Source organism: Chiloscyllium punctatum, chromosome 43 (assembly GCF_047496795.1).
Source record: "Chiloscyllium punctatum isolate Juve2018m chromosome 43, sChiPun1.3, whole genome shotgun sequence".
Taxonomy (NCBI): domain Eukaryota; kingdom Metazoa; phylum Chordata; class Chondrichthyes; order Orectolobiformes; family Hemiscylliidae; genus Chiloscyllium; species Chiloscyllium punctatum.
Genome location: NC_092781.1, coordinates 36,150,309 through 36,173,988, shown reverse-complemented (window position 1 = coordinate 36,173,988; position 23,680 = coordinate 36,150,309).

The window sequence follows — 23,680 nt, the reverse complement described above, 5'->3', positions numbered from 1 at the left end:
GAGGCGGGAAATGAACGTGGGTCTCTGATGCTGGGAGGCAGCAGTGCTAACCACTGTGCCACCATGCCGCCCGATTCGCTCAAGTTCCCAACATTCCTTTTAATTGGCCAATACAAATCTGCAGTACTTACAGTTGCGTGCTTCAGGATGTTCAGACTCAAAGGAATTTGGTATTCGGGCCACTATTTAAGACTCAGTTGTGTTTCCCCTGTGTTGTGGACTAATGCAGAGGCACGAACAAATTCCCTTGAAAATATTGTTCGAATTGCAAATGAAACGACTGAGTTGAATTCAGATTTTGCATCGTTTTTTAAGCAGCTATGTGTCACAACCAGGATTTATGAGGCTGACCTCCCTAACTTTGACTGTTCTGGGATGTGATTGCCTCATTCCCCTTACAAGTAAGGGAACAAGACCAAAGCAACTTGCAGAAAGGTTAACCCTTTGTAATATGGTTTGAATGCACATTTGCTTGTTGGTGATTGAATCTTTGTGTTTTGTTCCCTCGAGCTCTACATCCGGGACTGTTTGGAATTTGATTTACATTTTTGGAATTTATGATGATTTATTTTAAGGTTAAGGATCCATTAGTGATTGTGAATTGAAATTTTAACTTTGCCGTTCTTTGTACTGAGTGCCCTGGTGTCAATTTCTAACCGATCAGTTTTAATGTTTACATGAAAGCTAATCTTATTTAAATTCTAATCAGTTTAATTTGGAGAAGATGACATTACAATATTTTTAAAAAAGTATCCCTATGATTCTGCCCAATTTGACATCAGTATAAACTTGTTCTCAAACTCCCCGTAATTTCATGCTCCTGCAAAGATCAATTTAGCCCCTTTCACCTCGACGTGTTGGACGAATGAAAGAATTGACGAAAGAAAGTAAAAGCAGCAGCACTAAATGCGGGCCTCACCTGCAAAATCAGTTTGCTACCGGATGAGAGTAGGTGTCTGCTCAATTTGTCATTAGAATGCAAACAGTTATGGGTGGCACGCTGGCACAGTGGTTAGCACAACTGCCTCAGAGCGCCAGAAGACCCAGGTCCAATTCCCGCCTCACACAACTGCTGTATTGAGTTTTCACATTCTCTCTGTGTCTGCGTGGGTTTCCTCCCACAGTCCAAAAATGTGCAGGTTAGGGAATTTGCCATTGTAAACTGTCCGTCGTGTTTGGTGACGGGGTAAATATAGGGGAATGGGTCTGGGCGGGTCGGTGTGGCTTATTGGGCCGAAGGACCTTTTTCCACACTGCAAGTAAGCTAATAACATTGCAAATATCACTTCCACCCATAATATTTGCTCATTAAGTGGAGGAATTGCATGAACTTTATATAATTTAAAGATGTACCCAAAATATCCCAAACTAACATTATTGTTTTCTGAACAAAGATGCCAGCACGTTTCTTTTTGTTTTGCTTTGCAATCTTTTGTTTCTGCGAAATTTTAAAGTAGCTGCATCTCATCGGTGATTATGGAATGATGGTCTTAGCTTTATTCTGCATCAATTTCCCTCCCTCATTGACACTTGAAGCTTCAGTTCAACATTATGTTGCGAAAGAAAATAATGTAAAAATTAATATCCTATTATTAACAGCTGCGTCTATGGTTTCGGCCATTGTTTGTGAATGAGAAGTGTGTGTTTTGTTACCATGTGAGTAGAAAAGAACTTTTCTTGCAGCTGGAGTCCTTTTACGGCCGATAGCATTTTAAATGAATAACGACTGGTCAGACCACTGAATGAAGGTAATCTGGGATTTAAAGTCAGACTCGAACTAGGTAATCATAATGGATTTCAGAGTTGGAAACTGTGTACATTTCTTTTTAATTTTACGTATTGTATTTTGAATAAATTAATTTCCAGGTTATGTTGATGCCATTCAAAATGTCTTACTCACTTATTCAGATTCCACCTCTGATTTTGATATGATGATTATTTTAGTTATTATTTTTAATGACCAAATGTATTATCCCTGACTCACAAAATCAGAATTAGTTAGCAGGATCGTTTGGTTTTATTCCTTTACACATTGCCAGTGACCTGTCTCATTGCCTCAAGGTTAAGTTGAAGCATGGCTATATTAATTCATTGTTCATTAAAGAATGGAAAAATGCTTTACTGGCCCTATGAAGGAATTCTGCATAGGATTGGGGGACAGAGGTATGTACAGCAGATGGAACTCCCAAAACCTGGGAGATATTCATAGCTGCTGTGAATGGGTAGATGACAATAAAGGAACATGAGAAGCAGTGTAAGGTCACTAAGGCCGAGCAATATATAAAAAGGTTAAAACAACAATCCTGTCAAATAAAGAACTAACATTCTACTGCGAATCTCGAATCTATGTATAGCATGGCGACCTATTTGAGGATGGAGAGGACGCTGATAGGGATACGGATCGGGATTTTACTTCTGGATAACTACTGAGCCCCTCACATCTCTTGATTGTCCCCAGCACACACCACTTTATGACAAGCCTTTCCTTCTTTTGAAAAAGAAATGTCCAGTTTTTATAGCCAACCACATGGGGATGAACGTTCTGAGCCATCCGAAACCAGGGGCCATCCTAGGAATCAGAGTAATGCTAATTACGCATGCTCCTGATTGCGAGATGAATCCGGACAATTTGCTCAACATCTGCATAGGATCATCCAGACTTAAACGCAGCAAAATTCTGGGAGTAGCCTGAATAGGAATGACTTATGTTACAAGATTGAACTAAGTGGCCAGCTGCCTGACGGAAGTGAAATACAGCCCACAACTGAAACAAAAAGAAAGGCTGTTTCACGTTTGTTTAACGCTATGCTTTTGCAATGTTTTCCTCGTGGTGTCGCTGACATGATTCGGAAAAACAATATGAATTAGCCCAGGAACTTCCAGTTGCCAATGAGGTGAGCGGTGAATTTCTATTGGGATGGCCCGAACCAGAAGGAGCCACAATGCAAGTTACAGGTAAAAGCGATTCTGTCCAGCGCTCCCACATGCGGCGTGCCATCCCTGACAAGGTTGACTGGGAACAGGATACCAACTGGGGGTAGATCCTACCTCAGATGCCCCAGCCAGCGACCACGCTGAGCAAGACTTGCCGGATGGGACCCTGGAGATGGAGAGAGGCAGGCACCAGGATTGCAACCTTGGGACTGGGAACAAGACAGCGAACTCCCGGGGGTACAAATGGCTGGTCTTTGCTTTAATATTGGAAATGTGGTCATTAGTGCCTGATGTGTCCTTAATGTTACCTTGCAGCTAACACAGGGAATGAGATGCTTACAGCTGAGCCAAAGGAAATCCGTCAATATGCACTGAGACTTCGTTTTGCTTTTGGTGTGATTCCTGAGCCTTGTGGGAACACTGAGGGTTAGAAACCTCCAGGGGGCAGCCTACTAGTAATGCTGAATTATCCAATCAGTACACTCTCCAAAGGAAGACCCGACAGATACTGCTTCCAAACAGGCAGCCTTACACCCCAAACTTCTGGTCCCATTAGGTCACCAGCAAAACCCGAATAGAGACAATATGGGGCCAGGTATTCCAGACCTGGGTTAGGTTCAGAAATCACAGGGGAAGACCCCTGCTGAACAGGACAAACTCTGGCCTCAAATCCGGTTCTCCATCGATATTCAAACCAAAATGTGGGTGACCCCTGCTGGACAATTTTGTGATACTTCTTTACTGCTGCCTAACTTAGTTGATTACTTCCATATATTTTACATATTTGTGTAAGGAGAGAACGGTGAATACTATTTGACAAACTTGGTGACACCCAGATATTCAGAAAACTGTAGGAAAAGTGCCGAAGCATGTTTAACTTGCATATAAAAAGGACACCTGCTATTAGAGGGATGCCATGAGGTTTTGAATCATTCCTTGTATGTTGGGCCTCTTTTGTATGAATGTCGACAACTTGCTTTTACAGAACCACCTCGCTCACATTGCAATGAATATTTTTTAATATTAGTAGATGTATTTAGTAGATGAATCAAAACAATCCCAATGAGTGATACAGCTGCCGCTATAGTGTTTGACAAGTGAGAAACATCATCAATAGTTAACCAAAACACTTCAATGTTCACACTCTCGGGTACGCCAAGCCTAAGAATTAGGAGTGGGGTATATTGGAGCCTAGATCGAAAGGTGCGTTCCTTGTCTTGCAGGTCACCGGCACAGCAGTCAAGGTCAAGGACACACGGGACACAATAGAAAAGAGCGCTACCCTGGAGAAACACCAGAAGACCCCGGCAGAGATGCAGCTTTAACTTTTATCTTTACATTGCTCAGCCTGAATATTCTGCTTTTCACAACGCTCTTCCTTCTCTTTTTTTTATAATCACTATTTTTCACTGGGGCCCTCTGCACAGCCTAATGGCCTCGAACAAAAGTGAATTACATTTCAACACTTTCTTTCCATTTCATAACTTTCTGCTCAAAACGTCAACTTCACCAGCTGCTCACTTCCCACACATATTCCCATCGACTCCAATGGAGGGTTCCCCCTGAGATCCAGACCTTATAATGAATCTGACACTGCTGAATGGTGATTGCATCGGAGTAATTTTGCTGCAATTACAACTTTTCGCATCCTCTTAGTTTCCTTAGGTTGGTGGGTGCCTCAAACTCCCACAGGGATAACACCTGCCTCCATTGCAATCAGCGTAATCTCTCTCACACACACACGCACACACACACACCCTGTTTCTCACCAATTACACGGCCATGATTACACCCTGAGGGAGTACTTGCATTAAAAGGAAACATCCTTCAGCATGTGAAGCTGCTTTCAGTAATTGCTCTCATAATATCCTTCTTTCTTAGTCTGCTTATCGGTCCACTGTTCATGGAAGCAACCTTAACCTCAGAGTTCCCAACAAGACTGCCATTAATTTCTCTTTTACCATCTTTTGGACTTCGATTCAATGCAATCATTTGTTTGCCTTCAATGGCACTTATTCCAGTCTTGACCGAAAGGCCGACCCCTGGTTGGTGACCTCCGGACTGCAGCACTTATTTAGGTTATGTTGTCCCCTTTCCTTTTCCACTCCCACACTTCATCTTCGGTGACTTCGAAACTTTGTATCAAGAAGGTCCTCCCTTCCTTTCAACCCCATTTAATTATCTTTCCCCCGTTCACCATGCTACCCTCCAGGTTGTGGTTGAGGTTATCCGTATTGTAACCACTCTGGAAAAGATTGCCATGCCACTCTTTCAGACTTCTGCCTGCTCAGTGCAGAGATGTTCGCTGTCTGGATCATTCGTCTCCAAAATCGCATGGCCCTTAACTACCTTTGGCCGAGAAAGAAGACACTTGTGACCTTATCGGCTCTGACTGGTGTACCTACATCCCTGACTCCAGTGACCTTGTCCATGAGACCTGCCTTGACGTTCCTCAATAATGATCACACTGAACTACTCATTACATTTTCAACCACTGATGTTGTGCACGCTTCTCTCTTTTCATGGTCTGTACACAATGCCACTTTCTGACACTTTACAGCCTCCGCAGGTCTTCCACTTTCAATTTACTGGAAGTTTCAAACTTGGGTCGAGTAACCTACACTGTGTATTTATAAATCCTCCCAGTCCAGACCAACTCCATGTCTCTCCCTGTCTCTGCTGTCTCTCTCGCTGCCTTCACACTCACTGAATCTCCCTTTGACAGTGATAATGTGCCTGCAATACACGTTTGCGAATGGTCCTGCCGGCCTCGGCACTCATTCACTCCCATTGGCTGGAGGACCACGGCGACCTTCATCTTATTGCCCTGGAGATGTCATCAATCAGCCGGGTCCCATTGTGACTCAAGTGGCAGTGTCTTCCTTCTCACCGCTCTGTCATGATCTTCATCATTCACAGTGTATGGGGCAGTATCAGAGAGCACAGGGGCTGGTAACTAATCAACCTACTGGGGCTGTAATCTCTCCTACTGGAGATAGAACAGCATAGTACAGGCATAATACCGACTTTTTATCGTATGCTCACTTCAAACTAATTTCATTCCCATTCATTATACGATCATCTATGTGTCTATCCAAGAGTTACTTAAATACTGCTAATGTACCTGATCCTACTACCACCGCTGGCAGTGTGTTCCCCGCACTCATCACTCTCTGTGTAAAGAACCTAACTCTGATATCTTCCCGATACCGCCCTTCAACGCCTTAAAATTATGTCCCTTTGATAATTATTTCTCCTCCGGGAAAATAGGACTCTGACTGTTCTCCCTAATTATGCCTTTCATCATATCCCTATCAATAAACCTCTCAATCTTCTTCAATCCAGTGAGAAAAGCCTTAGTTTCCTGAAACTTTTCAGACTACATCTCCTGTCTAGGCTGCATCGTGATAAATCTCTAAAGCTTCTCGATCCTTCTACTAATGAGTGAATGAGGCGACCAAAACTGAACACAATATTACAAGTGCGGTCTTACCAGGGCAGTATAAAGCTGCAGCATACCTTCGTGGCTTTTGAACTCAATCAACCTGCGAATGAAACCCATTTAATTAACTCTATCAACTTGGGTGACAAATTTTAGGGATCTATGGAAGTGTACACAAAGATCTCTCTGTTTGTCCAGACTGCCTAACACTGTATTCTGTGTTCACATTCTAAGATCCAAATTGAATCATTCTATATTTTTCCAAGGCTGAATTTCATCTGCCCCTTCTCAGTCTGGTATGCATCCTGTCAATGTGCCATTGCAACCTACAGGAACCATCCAAATTCACCATTCCCCCACCCCCCTCCCACCATCGTGTCATTGGCAAAAGTTCTAGGCCACACTTCCACTTCCTCAGCCAAGTCATTTACAGAATTCACAAGAAGCAGAGTTCCTGGAACCGACCCCTGCGAAATATCACTGGTCACGGAGCTCCAGGCTGAATACTTTCTATGAGCCAGCCAATTCTGCATACAGACCGCCAGACATCTCATGCCTCTTTTATTTCTGAATAAGCCTACCATAGGGAATCTTATAAAACGCCTTGCTAGAATTCATGTACATTCCATCAACTGTTCTGTCTTCATCTATATGCTTTGTCACAATCTCAAATACTTCAATTAGGCTTGTGGGGTTAGACCTGCCCCTCACAAAGCCATGCTGACTATTTCAAATCAAGCGATGATTTTACAATTAATCATAAATCCTGTTTCGCAGAGAACTCTCCAGAATTTTCACACTACAGATGCAAAACTGAGTTCTCTGTAATTCCCTCACTTGCTGTGGAAACCCTGTCTATATTAAATCTGGCCCAGTGGACATGTCTACACTTGCTTTTTTTCCCAATATTATCTGGACATTGTTCTTCTTAACATCAACCAATTCGAGCATATCAGTCTGGTTCACGCTAACAATGCGAACCTAAAGTCCCTCTCACTAGTGAATATTGAAGCACATTATTTATTAAGACCTTCCCTTACTTCTTCCGACTCCAGGCACAAATTCCCTCCATGATCTCTAATCGGTCCTGCCCTCATTCTAGCAATCTTGTTGTTCCTCACATCAGTGTGAAATGTTTAGTTTTTCCTTTATCCTCATCTCTAAAGCTCTTTTATGGTTCTTCTAGCTCTCCAAATTCCATTCTTCAGTTCCTCCCTGGTTACATTGTTACTCAGTATAATCCTGTATAATCCTTGCCTTCTCAAACTTTGGGAAGCTTCCTTCTTCCTCCTTGACTCGATGTTCTAGACCCCTTGTCACCCAAAGTTCCATCACCCGAATATCCCTTCCTTCCCTTTGTGGCATAGACGTCTTCAGCACGATCAACGAATGTTTCTGAAACAACTTCCAAATTACTGTTGTGTATTTTCCTAATCCTTGTTGAGGCGCCCCAGATCCTGCCTACTAACATTGTAATTCAACAACTAAATACTTTCCCACACCATCTGTCCCTATCCCTCTCCATAATTATCATACAGATGCTGCAAATCTGTTCTAACTCTATGCCGATTCCCCACCATATGTTTACTTACAAAGTTAAGTTCCAAAACGCTTTTGAGAATAACTGTTGAATCTGTGTCCAGCTGCCATTGACTGTTTCAGATGGTCAGCACCCACTAGGTAAGAATATCTTCACAGTTTCACCCTGCATTATTGATCAATTACCAGAAAATGGTTTGTAAAGATGGTGACAAAGTTAGTTTCTCAAATTAAATCCTCTGGAAACAAATCTGCACCGGGACGAGATCACTGCTTGACTTTTTCAGCTTCAAGGACAATTATCTCACCTTCTGCTACCTCTCCAGAAAGATGAACTCATCATAGTTTTAATTTCTTGGGGTTATAAAAACTATACAGCATATGAACAGACGCTTTGGTTCAACTCGTCCATGCCAATACGATATCCTTAATTAATGCAACCCTATTTGCCTTCATTTGGTGCATACCCCTTGAAACCATTCCTAGTGATGAAATCAACCAGATGCCTAACTGTACACATTCGCCATTTCCTCTGGGAGTTCATTCCATATACATACCACCCTCAGTTTTAAAACATTGCCCCTTAGATCATTTTAAAATCTATTCCCACTTCAACATATGCACTGTCGTTTTGAAATACAACATCCCGTGAAATAGATACTGGCCCTTCAGCCGATCCACACCCATCATGGTTTTATAATTTTCAACAAGGTCACCCCTCAGTCTCCGATGCCCCAGGGAAGAAAAAAAGACCCAGCCTAATCAGTCTCTCGCTGTAGCTCCAATCCTTCAACTCTGGCAACATCTTGGCAAAACTTTGTTGAACTCTTCCAAATTTTACAACATCTTTCCTCTCGCACAGAGACCAGACCAGAAAGCAGAATTCAGGAAGTCGGTGAAACAATGCCCTGTAGAGCTGCAACTTGATATCACAATTCCGATACTCAGTGCACTGACCAGTGATGGCAAGCGTACTAAATGCCTTCGTATGTACCTGCAACTCAATTTTCTAGGAACAGTGAACCTGCATCTCAACTTCTCTTTGTTCCGCAAAACTCTCGAGGACATTATCATAAAATATATAAGACCTGCCTTAATATGCCTTTGCAAGCCTCACACTTATCATAAATTAGACGCCATCTGACACACCTTAGCCCATTGGCTCATTTGATCAAAGTCCCTTTGTACTCTGAAGTAATCTTCGCTGTCCACTGCACCTACGGTTTTAGTGTCACCTGGACATCAAAACTCCTATGATCACATCCTAATCAGTTATGGTAATGGAAAAATATAAATGTGCATTCAGCATCCAGCTTTGCAGCACACTGCTCCTCACAGTCTTCCAGTCTAAAAAGCAAACGTTCACCACTACCATATGTTTCCTGCCTTCAAGCCAATTTTGTATGCAAATGTTTTCCTGTATTTCATGTTGTCCAACCTTATTAACCGGTCTGGTATGTGGAACCCAATTGAACGTCTTTCTGAAGTCCACATTGATAATGTCCGCAACTCTGCCTTCAAGAATATTCTCTCTCACTTCTTCAAGAAACTCAATCAAGTTGGGAAGACATAAATTCCACGCACAGCGCCACCTTGACTATTCCTAATCATTCCATGCCTTTCTAAATACATGTAAATCCTGTTCATCAAACTGCACCTCGAGAGATTTCTGATCTAGAACTCCCAATTCTCTTTGCACTTCAGAATGTGAATTTTCTCCCCACTTAGAAAATATTCAATGCTTCTACTCTTCCGATCAAAGTGAATGACCTCAGACTTAACTACCTTGTGGTCCACCGACCACTTCTTTGCACGACTGTCCTGACCTTCCAAAATCCTTCTGCAGCATCCCCGTCTCTTCAATGCTATCTGTCCCTCTACGCATCTTTATATTATCTGTAAACCTAGCTAGAATGCACTCAAATCCTTCATCTATGTCCTTTAAGTAGAAAGTCAAAAATTGTGACCCCAAAAACTGTGTTTCCCACTGCCTATTATTCTGAGAAAGATCATTTTATCCAAACTGACTGTTTTCTGTCAGATAGCCAATCTTATTTCCGTGCTGGCACCTAACCTCGAACAACATGGACCTTTGTCTTACTCAGCAGCTTTGGGAGTGTGACTTGTTGAAGGCCTTCTTGAAATCCTGTGGATAACATCGATTGCCTCCCCTTGGTAGAAGCTGAAAATGTGTTGCTGGAAAAGCGCAGCAGGTCAGGGAGCATCCGAGGAGCAGGAGAATCGACGTTTCGGGCATGAGCCCTTCTTCAGGAAGGTATCCTGAAGAAGGGCTCTTGAAGAAGGGCTCATGACCGAAACGTCGATTCTCCTGTTCCTTGGATGCTGCCTGACCTGCTGCGCTTTTCCAGCAACACATTTTCAGTTCTGATCTCCAACTCCTGCAGTCCTTACTTTCCCCGTGGTGTAACCTGGCTACCATGCTCACCTCTGTCCTCGGCTGTCTTGCTTTTTTGGGGCATTACTTTCACCGTGAAGACTAGCGTGGAGTGAATGTTCAGTTCCTCAGCATTTCCTTGTTTCCCACTATTATCTCTTCTTAGCATGATATTTGAATGGCCTAGTGTCCAATTTTGAATCTCTTTTGCCCTATGTATGTCGACATAATCTCTGACAGTCTTCCTTTATAATACTGTTTAGCTTTCCCTCATATTTAATTCTTTCCTTCATTTATTATTTTCTTGTTGCTCTTTCTTGCTTCTTTTAAGCTTCCCAGTCCTTCGCTTTCCCACTGCAATTCGTCACATTATATGCAGTCTCTTTTTTTCCGTCTCATCCTCCCTGCACCGTGAGTCTTGTTCCTCGTGATGAAACGATGCTGTGTCTCCTCAATTACTCCCAGAAACCCCTGCCACTGTTGTTCCACAGGCCCCTCTCCCAGTCATTTCCACCCAGCTCCTGCCTCATACCTCTGTCATTGTTTTTGTAAAACCGTCACCTCTGATTCGGTGCTCCCTGTCTCAAATTGCACTATAAGTTCAATCATATTGTTTACTCTGCATTCTCAGGGTTCCTTCACATTAAGCTCCCTTATCAAGTCTACCTCGTTGCACGAAACGAAATCCAATAGTGCCTGTTCCGTAGTCGACTCCTCCATAAGCTGCTCCAAAACGTCATCTTGTCGACATTCCACAAACTGCTTTTCTTGCAATCCAATACCAACCTGATTTTCCGAGTCCACCTGCATACTGCAATCGGCAATAGTTACTGTAACTTTGACTTTCTTGCACATCTTTGTTTTTTTTCTGTTGTACCTTGCGCCACACCTCCTGACGACTGTTCACATAACTCGGGCATGAAACATTCCAGCTGTTAATACCGAGACGTAAGCACTTTTCTTGACCACTGCCTCAATTTCTCAAGTCATCCAGCATTTCTTTCACTTTTACAGGAACATACTGTCTCTGTACTTTTGTTGTGTCATTTTTGAAGGCCTGTGGAAGCAATGGCAGGTGAGGACTTCGAAACAATCGTGTTCGACAATCTAAAGGTAGCCTCGTTTCCTGACCTGATTGAATGCATCCAAAGGATCTACAATGGATGGTGGGGGGAGATAACAGATACTCTGATGGTCATTTACTAAATTCAGGGGAGCTGCGGTGTTTGTAGCAGTTTGGAAATCATCAACTGTGACATCACTATTTTAAAAATGGTGATTGTCAAACGGCGTGTAACAATAGGCCCATTAAATAAACCTCTGTGATGGGAAAACCCATAACTGTTTTGAGCAAGAATAGCAAGAAGCCTGAATAGAAATAGTTGCATCGTGCAAAGGCCGCATGGATTTATGAAAGACAGTTTATCTAATTATTAAAGTGATTTGCATACATTAAATGCGGGATAGAGAACTAGCGAACCGATAGAGTTGGTAGATCTGGTTTCCAACAGTCAATCGATAAGGGTATAATGCACTCAACATATTGTTATAGTCAAGTAGATTTATTTGGAAACACTAGCTTTCGGAGCACTGCTTCTTGATCAAGCGGTGTGGAGCATAATATCTTAGACACAGAATTAATACCTGGAGATTAAAGTGTCAGACTGTGAGATATTGAACAAACCTGGACTTTTGAGTCGTTGGTCTTTTCGAACGGATTGCATGTTTTGGTTCATTAATATTTAAATGCCAGAACTTCTTTTAAGTCAACTTCTCGTGATCGCTTAAGGTTTTATATTAAAATATGGGATCTTAGCTCAGGCAATGCATTAAATGTGTAAGGTCTCGTCTGCATCCCAATCTTGAATCAGACTAGTGCGATTACCAAAGTGGAATTTACAAAGTATTACATGCATTTGCTGCCTGCATTGACTGCCTGCAGATTGTACATTTTTACACAAAATAGAACATATCTGCAAATGTAATTCTGCAAATACAAATTCACCGCATAAACTTGTGCGAAAGTGTGCATGCATGTGTGTTTGAGAGAGGGAGAGAAAGAGAGTATGTACGTGTGAGAGCACGTGACAGAGTGTGTGCTTGCATGTGTGAAAGTTTAGTACAGTATGTGTGGGGTTTTGATTTGCAATAACCCTATGAGAGGATGTGCGTGTGTGTGCTTGAGTGTGAAGGTGTGTATGTGTGTTCATATGAGATGGAGGGTCTGCGTGTTTCTATGTAAGATTGTGTGTATGTGTGCTTGTGTGCGTTTAGTGAGGTTACCTGGCGTGTGACATTAACCCAAGATCTAATTTGAGGCAGATGATGTTGTCCGAGTCACATGAGTTCCTGCTGCGTACACGGTGGGTTTGCGTGGGGACTCTACAGATGACCCCATTCCACTCTCTATACTCTTTCTTGCGCACTCACACAAACACACACACAAGCACACACATTCTTACATACTCACACACTCACGCAGACCCTTTCTCTTTCTCTAACAGACACACACACATGTACCCCACACACTCATACCCATATACACCCCCTCTCACAGGCTTATACTCCATCACAATCACACATTTTACCAAGTTTTCACACACTCAATCACACACTCTCTCACGTGCTCTCACAGTCATGGTCACACATTCATATGCTCTCTCATGCGCGAGCACACACACACACACGCGCACACATGTCTACGGGATGATTTCGTATTTTCAGAATCATGTTTGCATACACATTCTACTTTGTGGAAAAAATAGACAGTGTACAGTTAGTCAATGCAGGCAGTCATTTTTTAAAAAAATTCTACTTTGGATGTTGAACCATTCTTACACAGATCATGACACAGACAGACTATGAACTGCCACCTTTAATGCATTGTCTGAGCTGAGATATTATATTTATTTATAAAACCTTATGTTACCTCGAGAAGCTGACTTAAAGGAAGTTCTTTGATTTGCATATTAATGATCCGAAACATGCAGCCCATTCCAAAAGATAAAATATTTCAAAATCCCGGTTTTTTGAATATATCACATTGTGACATTGTCATTGTCTACTTAAAATTCTGTGTCTTGTGATCTTCTCGTCCATACACACCTAATGAAAGAACAGCGCTCTGAAAGCTAATGGTTCCAAATAAACCTGTTGGACTATAAGCTGGAGTTGGTTGATTTTGAACTTCGTTTATCCCAGTCTGCCTCATTCACATCATTGTAAACGTGACATTGCTGCATAACTGAAAGGTACATGGGAGGACAGGCAATGGATGAGCATAGAGGATTGATTCACTAACAGAAATCAAAGAATTTTTTTTGGATGGCGATTAGTGGTTAGTGGTGTGCCTCAGGGATCAGTGTTGTGTATACAATTGTTTACAACTTACAGAAATGATTTGCATTTAGTGACCGAGTGCCGTGTGTCTCAAGTGTGAGACGGCACTAAAATGAATAATAGTGTGAAGTGTGCAGAGAACACTGGAAGGCTGCAGAGGGATATAGATAGGTTAAATGAGCAGGCAAGGTTCCGTGCAATGTTGGTAAATGTAGGGTCATCTATTTTGTTAGGAAGAACAGCAAACTGGACGATTATTGAAATGGTGAAAAATTCACCACGCTGCTGGTCAGAGACTCTTGTGTGTCCTTGTGCATGAATCACAAGACCTTTGCATGCAAGAGTAGCAGGGAGGTCAGCAAATGGAATGTTGTCCTTTATTGCGAAAGAGATGAAGTTTAAAAAAACAAAGAGGTGATGCTTCAGTTGTATAGGGTGTTGGTGAGCCCACACCTGGAGGACTCTGTTCAGTTTGTCTCCTTGTTGAGAAAGGATATACTGTCACTGGTGGGGATGCAGAGGAGGCTCACTTCATTGATTCTGCAATTGAGAGATTTGACTTATGAGTAGTCTGGGAATGTACTCATTGGAAATTCGAAGAAGGCAAGTCGATATTCCAAACAAACAGAGAAACTGTTTGATCGAGAGAGCATAGCGTGAAAATCAAGGGTGCACATTTTGGACTGATTTGAGGAGAAATTTCGTCACTCAAAGGGCCGTGAATCAGTGGAATTTCCTGCCCAGTGAAGCGGTTGAGGCTACTTTCTTGAGACGTATTTTTTCCCGTGTAGGAATTAGAACCGATAGCTGAGGGCGTGAAATTATATTATGAACGGTGAAGAGGGCTTGAGATGCCTGATGGTTCACTCCTGATACTATCCTTATGTTCCTATGTTCGAACTTTGCAGCCGTCCCTTTATCTCTGAATAGTCACCCCAATCAATATTGATAGTTCATGCCTTGTACCTACAACATTGGCCCTCGTCCAAATTTAGAGCTTTAGATTTTAGATTCGGTCTATTCTTTTCTATGACTATTTTAAACTAAAAGAATTATGATATGTGGCCCCAAAGTGATCCTTCACTGACATCGAGGTCAATTGCTCTGCCTTCTTTCCGAACAGAAAGTCATACTTTACTCCTTGTCTAGTCGGTGTATTTGCATAGAATTATGACCCCAACAGCATAGAAGCAGGCCCTGCGGCACAACAAATCTACCCCGATCAAATCCCCGACCTTATTTTTGACCCTGACTAAAGCACCTATCCTACACATCCCTGAAGACCGTCGGCAATTTTGCATGGCTAATTTATCATAATAAATTATGGGTGACCCAGTGTTTAGCACTGCAGCCTCACACTGCCAGAGACGCGTGTTGAATTCCCGCCTCAGGCGACTCTCTGTGTGGAGTTTGCACATTCTCCCCGTCTGCATGGGGTTCCTCTGGGTGCTCCGGTTTCCTCCCACAATCCAAAAATGTGCTGGTTAGGTGAATTGACCATGCTAAATTGCTCATAATATTAGGTGAATGAGGTAAATCTAGGGGAATGAGTCTGGGTGGGCTGTGCTACGGTGGAGCGGTGTGGACTTGTTGGGCCAAAGGGCCTGTTTCATCATGTTTAGATTGTGGGAGGAAACTGGAGCACGCAGAAGTAGCACACACAGAAGCAGGACAACGTGCAAACTCTGCAGTCCCCTGAGACTGGAATTGAACGCGGGTCACTGACATTGTGAGGCAGCAGTGCTAAGCACTGAGCCGCCATGCCATCCTTTGGACAATGAATCCGGAAAAAAAAATCACGTACACACTCAACAGATTTCTTTTCATCCAAGCTCTTAGCAACATGTTCGTCCCAATCTATCTTTGAAAAATTAAAAATACCTGTCATTGCAAACTTATGATTATAGATAACTGGAATGTCCCTTTAAATATGTTTTTCAATTTCACACTGATTTTTGACGAGGACGAGAGGGGCAGCCGGGAAAGAAAGCAGTGACCATATATTTCAGCAAGGCGCCTAAATCTGAGACTCTACAACTGTACTGTCTCCCACCCGCCCTCCTCCTCAAACCTAGTTAATAAGGTAAGGTTCATTCTAAAGTTCCTATATTGAATATAAGTTTGTTAGTAATTTTAAACCAACCTGGACTCAGCTTTCTACTTTAGTACTGAGTGGGTGTTCAGATAAGTGGGGTATGGATGCTCGGGCAGTTGCTTGCTCCTCCTGCACGATGTGGCAGGTGGAAGACATGGCACACGTCTCCGCTGGCTACATCTGCGGGAAGTTCACTCAACTCCAGCTTCTTGAAAACCGTGTTAGGGAATTGGAGCTGGAGCTGGACGAACTACCGATCATTCGGGAGGCTGAGGGGGTAATTCAGAGGGGTTACCGGGAGTTGGCCTCTCCTAAGGCTCAGGACAAGGACAGATGGATTCCAAACAATGAGGTAAAAACAATGACTGCAGATGCTGGAATCCAGATTCTGGATTAGTGGTGCTGGAAGAGCACAACAGTTCAGGCGGCATCCAAGGAGATTCGAAATCGTTGTTTGGGGCAAAAGCCCTTCATCAGGAATAAAGGGAATTGAAATATTGTTAGTTGAGAGTATGAATTCTCTTGAGGATGTGGGTGTTGGTCGCTATAGGCGTTTATAAATCCACGAAGGGAAATGATGTGGGCCACAGACACGGTCTTTTAGCTGGGAAGGGCAAGTCCAGATGTGGAGGGGAAGGGTTTAAAATTGATCTTTGAGACAACTTTTATTAAGCAGAGGATGGGGCATATATGATGTCAGTTGATAGAGGAATTCATGGCAACTGGGATAACTTTAAAATTTTACAATACATCTAGATCATTCTATGAATAGGAAAGAATTTACGGAATATGTGCCAATTGCTGGAATTTTGGACAGGTAACAATATTTATTGTTCTTTGACTTTGTGTAATCCTGCTTCTAGTTTTAAGAGAACTGTTATTTTTTTTTCATAATGTTGAAACATCATTCAGAGCATTGACACTGCTGCTCAAAGACTGGAAGAAGCATTTATGCCCCAATGTGCCTGGTTCAGACGGATAGCAGGAGGTCATTCAGCCCACTGGCGGCTATTACTGTACCAGCTGAACAGGCAGAAAGTTGGAATGTTGGCAAATATTATAAAGGTAGTGTTGGAAAGATAAGGAAAAGATACTACAGCTGCATGAGGTCTTAGTGAGACTGTACCTGGAGTACATAATCTTAGCGTTTTAGAGCCCTGCAGGTCATTGATAGAGCCTTTGGCCCAAGCTGGTCTAGACCGAGCTCAGTGTTCATTCAAAAGCCATTTAAATATTGTGACTGCAGCTGCTTCAACCACTTCAGCTTGCAGCTTATTCCATAAGCGGACCACCCACTATGTAAATATGTTCCTCCGTAGTTCCCCTTTTAATCTTTTCTCTCTAACCTTCAAATGATGCCCACTCGTCCTCCAGTCCCCAGTGCTCGAAAAATGTCTTACTGCATACGCCCAATGCTTGTCTGTCATGATCTTGTGCATCTGAATAAGTCCTGCCTCATTTCCCTGTGCTCTCAAGAAATATGTTCTAAATTGTCCAACGTCTCTCCATAACTGAGACCACTGATTCCGAGTCACATTTCGTCTGCACTCTTCCTAGTATTCCAAGTGTGATCTCACCAACGTATTGCATAACTGAAAAATCACTTCCCATCTTCTTTACTCAATGCCATGCCAGATGAAGGACTGTGTGCAAAAAGCGTTCATCACCGTCCTTTCTACCTTTGACTCCACTTTCAGAGAAATGTGAGACTGAACACCAAGGTCCTTCAGTTCCACTACCCTAATTAACTCCGTGCTATTCACCAGAAACTTCTATCTTGGTTTGAAACTCCTTCCAAAATGAGACACCTCACACTTATGTATATTAAACTCTATTGTCTATTTCAGAGGAAACGTTTACATTGGTGAAGTTCCTGCTGCAATTACTGAGAACCTTCCTTACTGTCGACAATACTGCCGATTATAGTATCATCATACCTTGCACATTTTCACCTGAATCATTGATATCGACATCAAACAGCACTGGCCCAAACACCGAACTCCGACGAACCACACTAGTCACAGGCCTCCACCCCTTCCAATATTGCACTCTGCTCCCTGTCATCAACCAATCTTGTATTCAACTTTGCGAGTCATGACCTCTCAATCACAAAACCATACTCGTAGTCAAACCCTGTTTTCCAAAAGCATGCATATCTTTTTCCTTGTCCTCAAGCAAGGTATTCAGGACAGAACCTGGCCTTAGTTCTATAGATCCCAGGTGTTTCGTTACAGCCATTGAACAATGGTACAACATGGAACCAGAAGAGAACTCTATTCGACTGTGAAGTGAAAACGAGAAATAGTTAGGATCATATGAAGATAACATTACCAAACAGAAGGGAAGGCAGAGAGTAGATGAATGCAAACGAACTGTTCGTCTGAAGTATATAAACTTTAATGAAAGGAGTATTGTGGGCAATGCAGATGAACTTTGGCTTTGGATTGGAGCCTGCGTGTATGAAGTTATCGCAATCACAGAGACTTGTTTGAAGGAAGACATGATTGGCAAAAACATTTTCCAGGATACAGACAGGACAGAGAGGGAAATGAAATGGGTGGAGAAGTTGCATTGCTGATCCGAGATAATATCAAGGCTGTGCAAAAGGAGGGAACAGTGAGGGAACAGCATATGCATGGACTTTAGTCTGGCGTTTGATCAGGTTTCCCAGAGTAAACTAATTCAAAAAGTGAAGACACACGGTGAGAAGTGTGTTCTAGATAGGTGGATAAACAACTGCTTGAGCAACAGGAGACAGCGAGTAGTAATTGAAGGGTGCTTCGTGAAATGGAGAAAGATGACCAGTGATGTTCCACCGCGATCAATGCTGGGGCCACTGCTCGTTGTGATACACATAAATCATCTTGAAGATAGCATTGTTGGTACAGTCAGCATGTTTGAAGATGACATGAGTATCGGTAGCGTAACAGAAACATGGCAGATTGTCAAAGCATACAGGAGAATTTAGGTAGACTGGAGAGTTTGGCAGAGAAGTAGCCGATGGAGTTCAATTGGGGCAAATGTGAGTTGATGCATTTTAGGAAGTATAATTCTGGAGAAAACCATTCTGTAAACGGACGAGCCATGGGAAAAGTTGATGAACAGAGAGATCTGGAAGTTTAGTTCTATTCTACACTAAGGTGGTTGTGCTGGCTGATAGAGTGATCAACAAGATCTATGGTATGTTTGCCTTCATCGAACGGGTGGGGAGGTCTGCAGGCTTTTTTTAAAATCATGCAGCAGGTAAATTCACTCTCAGTACACAGAGCAGAGAACAAAGTTTGGTCTCCAAAACGTGGGGGTACATGACATGCCATAGATGCTATTTCTTTGGAGGGGGTGTGGGAAAAATACAGAAATTTCCAAAGCTCATTCACCAAACTTACACCACGTTTTGTTGTGCAAAGACAGTATCGGCAATTCAGTGATCAATCCAAACGTATGTTCGCTTTGGAAGGATAAGTACAACAGAGATTAAAGCAGGCCTGCTATGAGAGGATGGTATCTTTCTGTTCTGTGTTCTCTCTCCAGCACTGTATTGATGACACATCTTGTGGACCAGTGTCTTCAATTATTCGAACTCCTGTAACAGCTCCAATCTCTGTAAACCCCTCCCCGCTCTAGAATGCCTGGATGTATGTGATAAATGTTCCAATCTTGCCGACCGTCCCTATCTCTGTATCTAAGTTCAGTTTCTAAAACATACCCTATCTCGGTAGACTCCGCCTCCAGTACCTGGATTCTTGGAGCCATGATGTACTGAAAAAGATCGTTTAGCCCAACTTTCCCATGCTGACCAGGTTTAGTAAACTGAATGAGTCGCATTTTCCTGCGTTTGGATTCGAACGTTCTCCTCTGTGTGCACCTGTTCAAATGTCTTTTATATATCGTAATTGTTTTTTTTATCATTTCGCCGAGCAGTTCCTTCCATATATGTACTTTTCTCTGTGGAATATATTGCACGTCACGCCCCTCTTTAAATCTTTGCTTTCTTATTCTAGGTTTTACATTCGTTTTTGGACCGGCCTACCGTTGACTAGTCCCTTTCGGCATGTCCCGCATCGATTTATAAACCATTATAATGGCAACCTGTTGGCCTACTTGCCAAAGGGATCTATTCAGGATAATGTTAGAAATACCTCCAGGTACTCAACACTCTGAGCAATAAAGTAATGTGTGCCAAATACCGCTTTCACTTCACTATCCACATGTGATATCATTTCCAAGGTAAATTGTAACTGCGCCCTTGCTTTCTCTGTCCATTCGACAATGTTGCCCAGGGCACTACCATTAACTATGTTAGTCCTTCCTGGTTTGTCTTACAAAATATTAGTAGTGCCTCCTATCCTTTGACCAAAATTGTTCCTATAGATGATACACATCAGTGGAAACAGACCAGAACATTATTCTGTACCGCTTGTCACACGCCTCCCGTCTGAACAACAGCACTAAACCTCTACTGTCCTTCTCCTCTAACGAAGACAATTCTCTATCCAGTTGTCTAGGTCTTCCGGATCCTAGCTAATATTAACTAGCTAACGTGTATTCTATGCTAAGCCCTGTCAAAGGCCTTGCTGAAGTCATTAAATAAGTCATTGCAGTGCATTAGTCAATCTTCTCGGTCACGTCTTAAATAAACTAAATCAAGTTTGTGAGACACGAATTTCCATTAATAAAAACGTGCTGACTCTCCATAACCAATCCTTCCCTGTCCAGATGTGTGTCAGTCCTGACCAGATAATCTCTTGCAACTTTTTGCACACATTTGTCGTCAAGTTAATTGGCGTTTAGTTCCCTTGCATTGTCTCGAGATTGGTCAAAAATGCATTATGTTCTTAGTCATAGTCATCCAAAACGCGAACTGACCCTTTGGATGAAGCCGACCATAATCGGAATTTTAGCTCCACACAGCTGCCCCTTCCTGGGCCCATACACTTCCAAACCTTTGCCACGTCTTTGTATGTACGTGTCTCTCCTCTAAACTGAAATATACGACTCCTGGTCTCGAAACATTCCCATCTTCGGGAAAATAAAATTACAATTTACTGTATCTATATCCCTCATTATTTTACAAGGGTCCTATGAGGTCGCCTCTCAACCTTCAGGCACCAGTGAGAAACGTCCCAGCCTCTGCAGTCTTTCATTATAAGTGAAAATTTCAATGCCCAGCATAGAGAGCTGAAAATTGTCAAGATTAATGATATCCTTCAAATAATTGGGCGAACAGAACTGGACACAATATTCCAGGACACGCCTCACTACACTCCTGGAAACACTCAATATGACTTCCTAAATCCTGTACTCAAAGGACTGAGCACTGAAGACATGTGTGCCAAGGCCATTTTTTAACCACCCTATCTTCCGAGATGCAAAGGTCAAAGAATTATGTGGATGAAGTTCCTCTGCCCTCCAACACAGCGAAAGGCCTTAACTTTAAGTGTATAAAGTCTGCCTTCGTTTGCTGTAAAAAAATGCAAGTCCTCACATTTATCCACATTGAACTCCAATTTTAATTTTAAACCCATACACCGATTCCATCAAGTTTATTTTGTAATCTTAGGAAGCCTTCTTCACTGTCCTCCATGCCACCCTCCAGTCTTCCAGCACATCACAAATTGGTGTCAATGTACAAACATGTCTGCCAGGGGCTCGTCAATCAATCTCTTCCCTATATTGGTACAATTTATGTGATATACTTGATCAGGTCTGAGGGACTTTACTACCTCTGTGTCATAATACCTTCATCAACACCTCTTCTTAAAATAAAGCGTTTTTTAAATTCATAAACTTGTACAACAGGGAAAGATACCCATTGGTCCAAATCGTTCATGCCGATCAGATAACTCAGATAAATCTAATCTCTGTTGCTAGCGTTTGTCACACGTGGTTCTAAATCCTTAGTATTCATCAACCCGTCCAAATGCCTTTTAAATGTTGCAACTATACTAGTGCCCGCTGCCTGCTTTTTCAACTTATTCCGTACATATATCATTGTCTGCAAGAAAAATAAACCTTCAGTCCATTTCAAATTTTTCCCTCTCAAATTAAGCCCATGTCCTCTCGTTTTGTATTTACAAACACATGGGAATATACCTTTCTTTACCCTATCGATGCTTCTCATGCTTTCATAAAACTTTGTGCGGTCACCTCTCACCCTGCGACGCTTCAGTGAAAATATTCCAAGGCTATTCAGGTTCTCCATGTACCTCAAACTCTCCGAACCTGGCAACATCTTCTGTAACATTTCTTACTCCTTTGAATTTCAACAATACCATTCTCTACCCGGAGACCTGAGTTGTATACAATATCCCAAGAGTGGTCTAACCAATCGTTGTTTCGTTCCCTGACTTCCCTTATATTTCTCCACAGTAACATGTGAAGTGAAATACTTGTTTTGGATCATGCAGATCCTCCATAGTTCCAGATATCGATGGCCGCATTGATCTTTGAGGGCCCCTATCTTCTCCCAATTACGTCTTTGTTCTCAATTTACTTGCAAAATCTCTTTGGATGTTCCTTAAACGTTTCTCTCAAAGGTACTTCATGTCCCCTTTTTGCGTTCACGATTTCCATCCAACGTGTATTGCGACAAACACGATGATACTGAAGGGATTCACTCGATCCACCTGACTATATATGATATGTCACTCGTTTTTCTTCATCAGAGCCAAAAATTGTCAGCCAACGTTTCCTAATTCCGTCAGCGTGAGCCTATTTTCTAGTTGTAACATGCGGACCCTGAATGCTAATTTTATCTCACTTTTATATCAATCTCAAGTGTCAAACTTCACTTTTACTGAAATAGCATCCACAAACATCTTTTGAAAGTTCATGTCGAACACTATCAACATTGCTGTTCTCCTATTTTATAACTTGCACTTTTGGACTACCCTTCTCCTTTTCCACAGATATATCTAAATTAATCGGATCGTAGAAACTTTACCAAATTGCTCACCCATTAACACATCAGTATTTGCGGATCTTGTTTCCCAAAGGGAAGTCAGTTTCCTATTTCACCTGTCGGGCCATTTACATATTGATCGAAAGTTGTCTGGAATACACTTGGCAAATTTCTCCCGTCGAAACGCTTCATATTGTCGCTCTGCTCGTCTAGGATTGGAAAGATTACACAAAAACAGTACGATTATGTCCTATTCTTCTTCCTGATGGCTGAGATCTCCGTTAAATTTGCATCTCAATCTCCCAATGTTTATGAGGGGTCAGTCGAAGAATTGCATCTAAATGATGACCTAATCTTATTTTTTCCTTCCAGTAATGAAGATTCCCTGGGCAATCCCGCAGGAATATTTTCTCCTAGTTCCGTTGTTATGTTTTCCCGAATCTTGTCTCCATTTCTATCCTTCCAGTAGCAACAGTATCTTGGGAAATTGAACTGTCAGTGGTGACCTTACTCAGCTGTGCTTCATAATATCCTTAGAATTCCAATCTCATGTTCCTATTCATGCCCTGCGTTCCTATTCCTGCCCTGTCAGGCCCGTTGCATTGAAACAAATGCAATTTAATTCATCAATTTTCCTGATATCCTTCAGTGCTCTAGCGTGTGTTGTCTTGCTAAGTTCCTCTCTTGAATGCCTGTCAAAAAGCACAGGGCAGCAGGTGACAACCCAACACCTTTATGTGGCAGTACATTATTCTGGAGCGCTCTACCGTGGTCAGTTAGCTGAACCCCAACTTATTGTACAACTTCAATTAAAACCTCCACCTTCTTTTGGTCATCACAGCTGTTTCAGGTCACACAGCCCTGTCAGACCAGTTTAAGTCTTCTCCAGTATCTCGAGCAATTCGCCCCAACAGAATTAGATCCCAGCCCTGTCCCCAATTCAGACACCTTCCACAACCTGTCTAACTGTGTTGACGTCTTCAGGGATTAGCGAATTTCTCGATGATTTGTCGCACATTTGAAGTTCTGGATCCA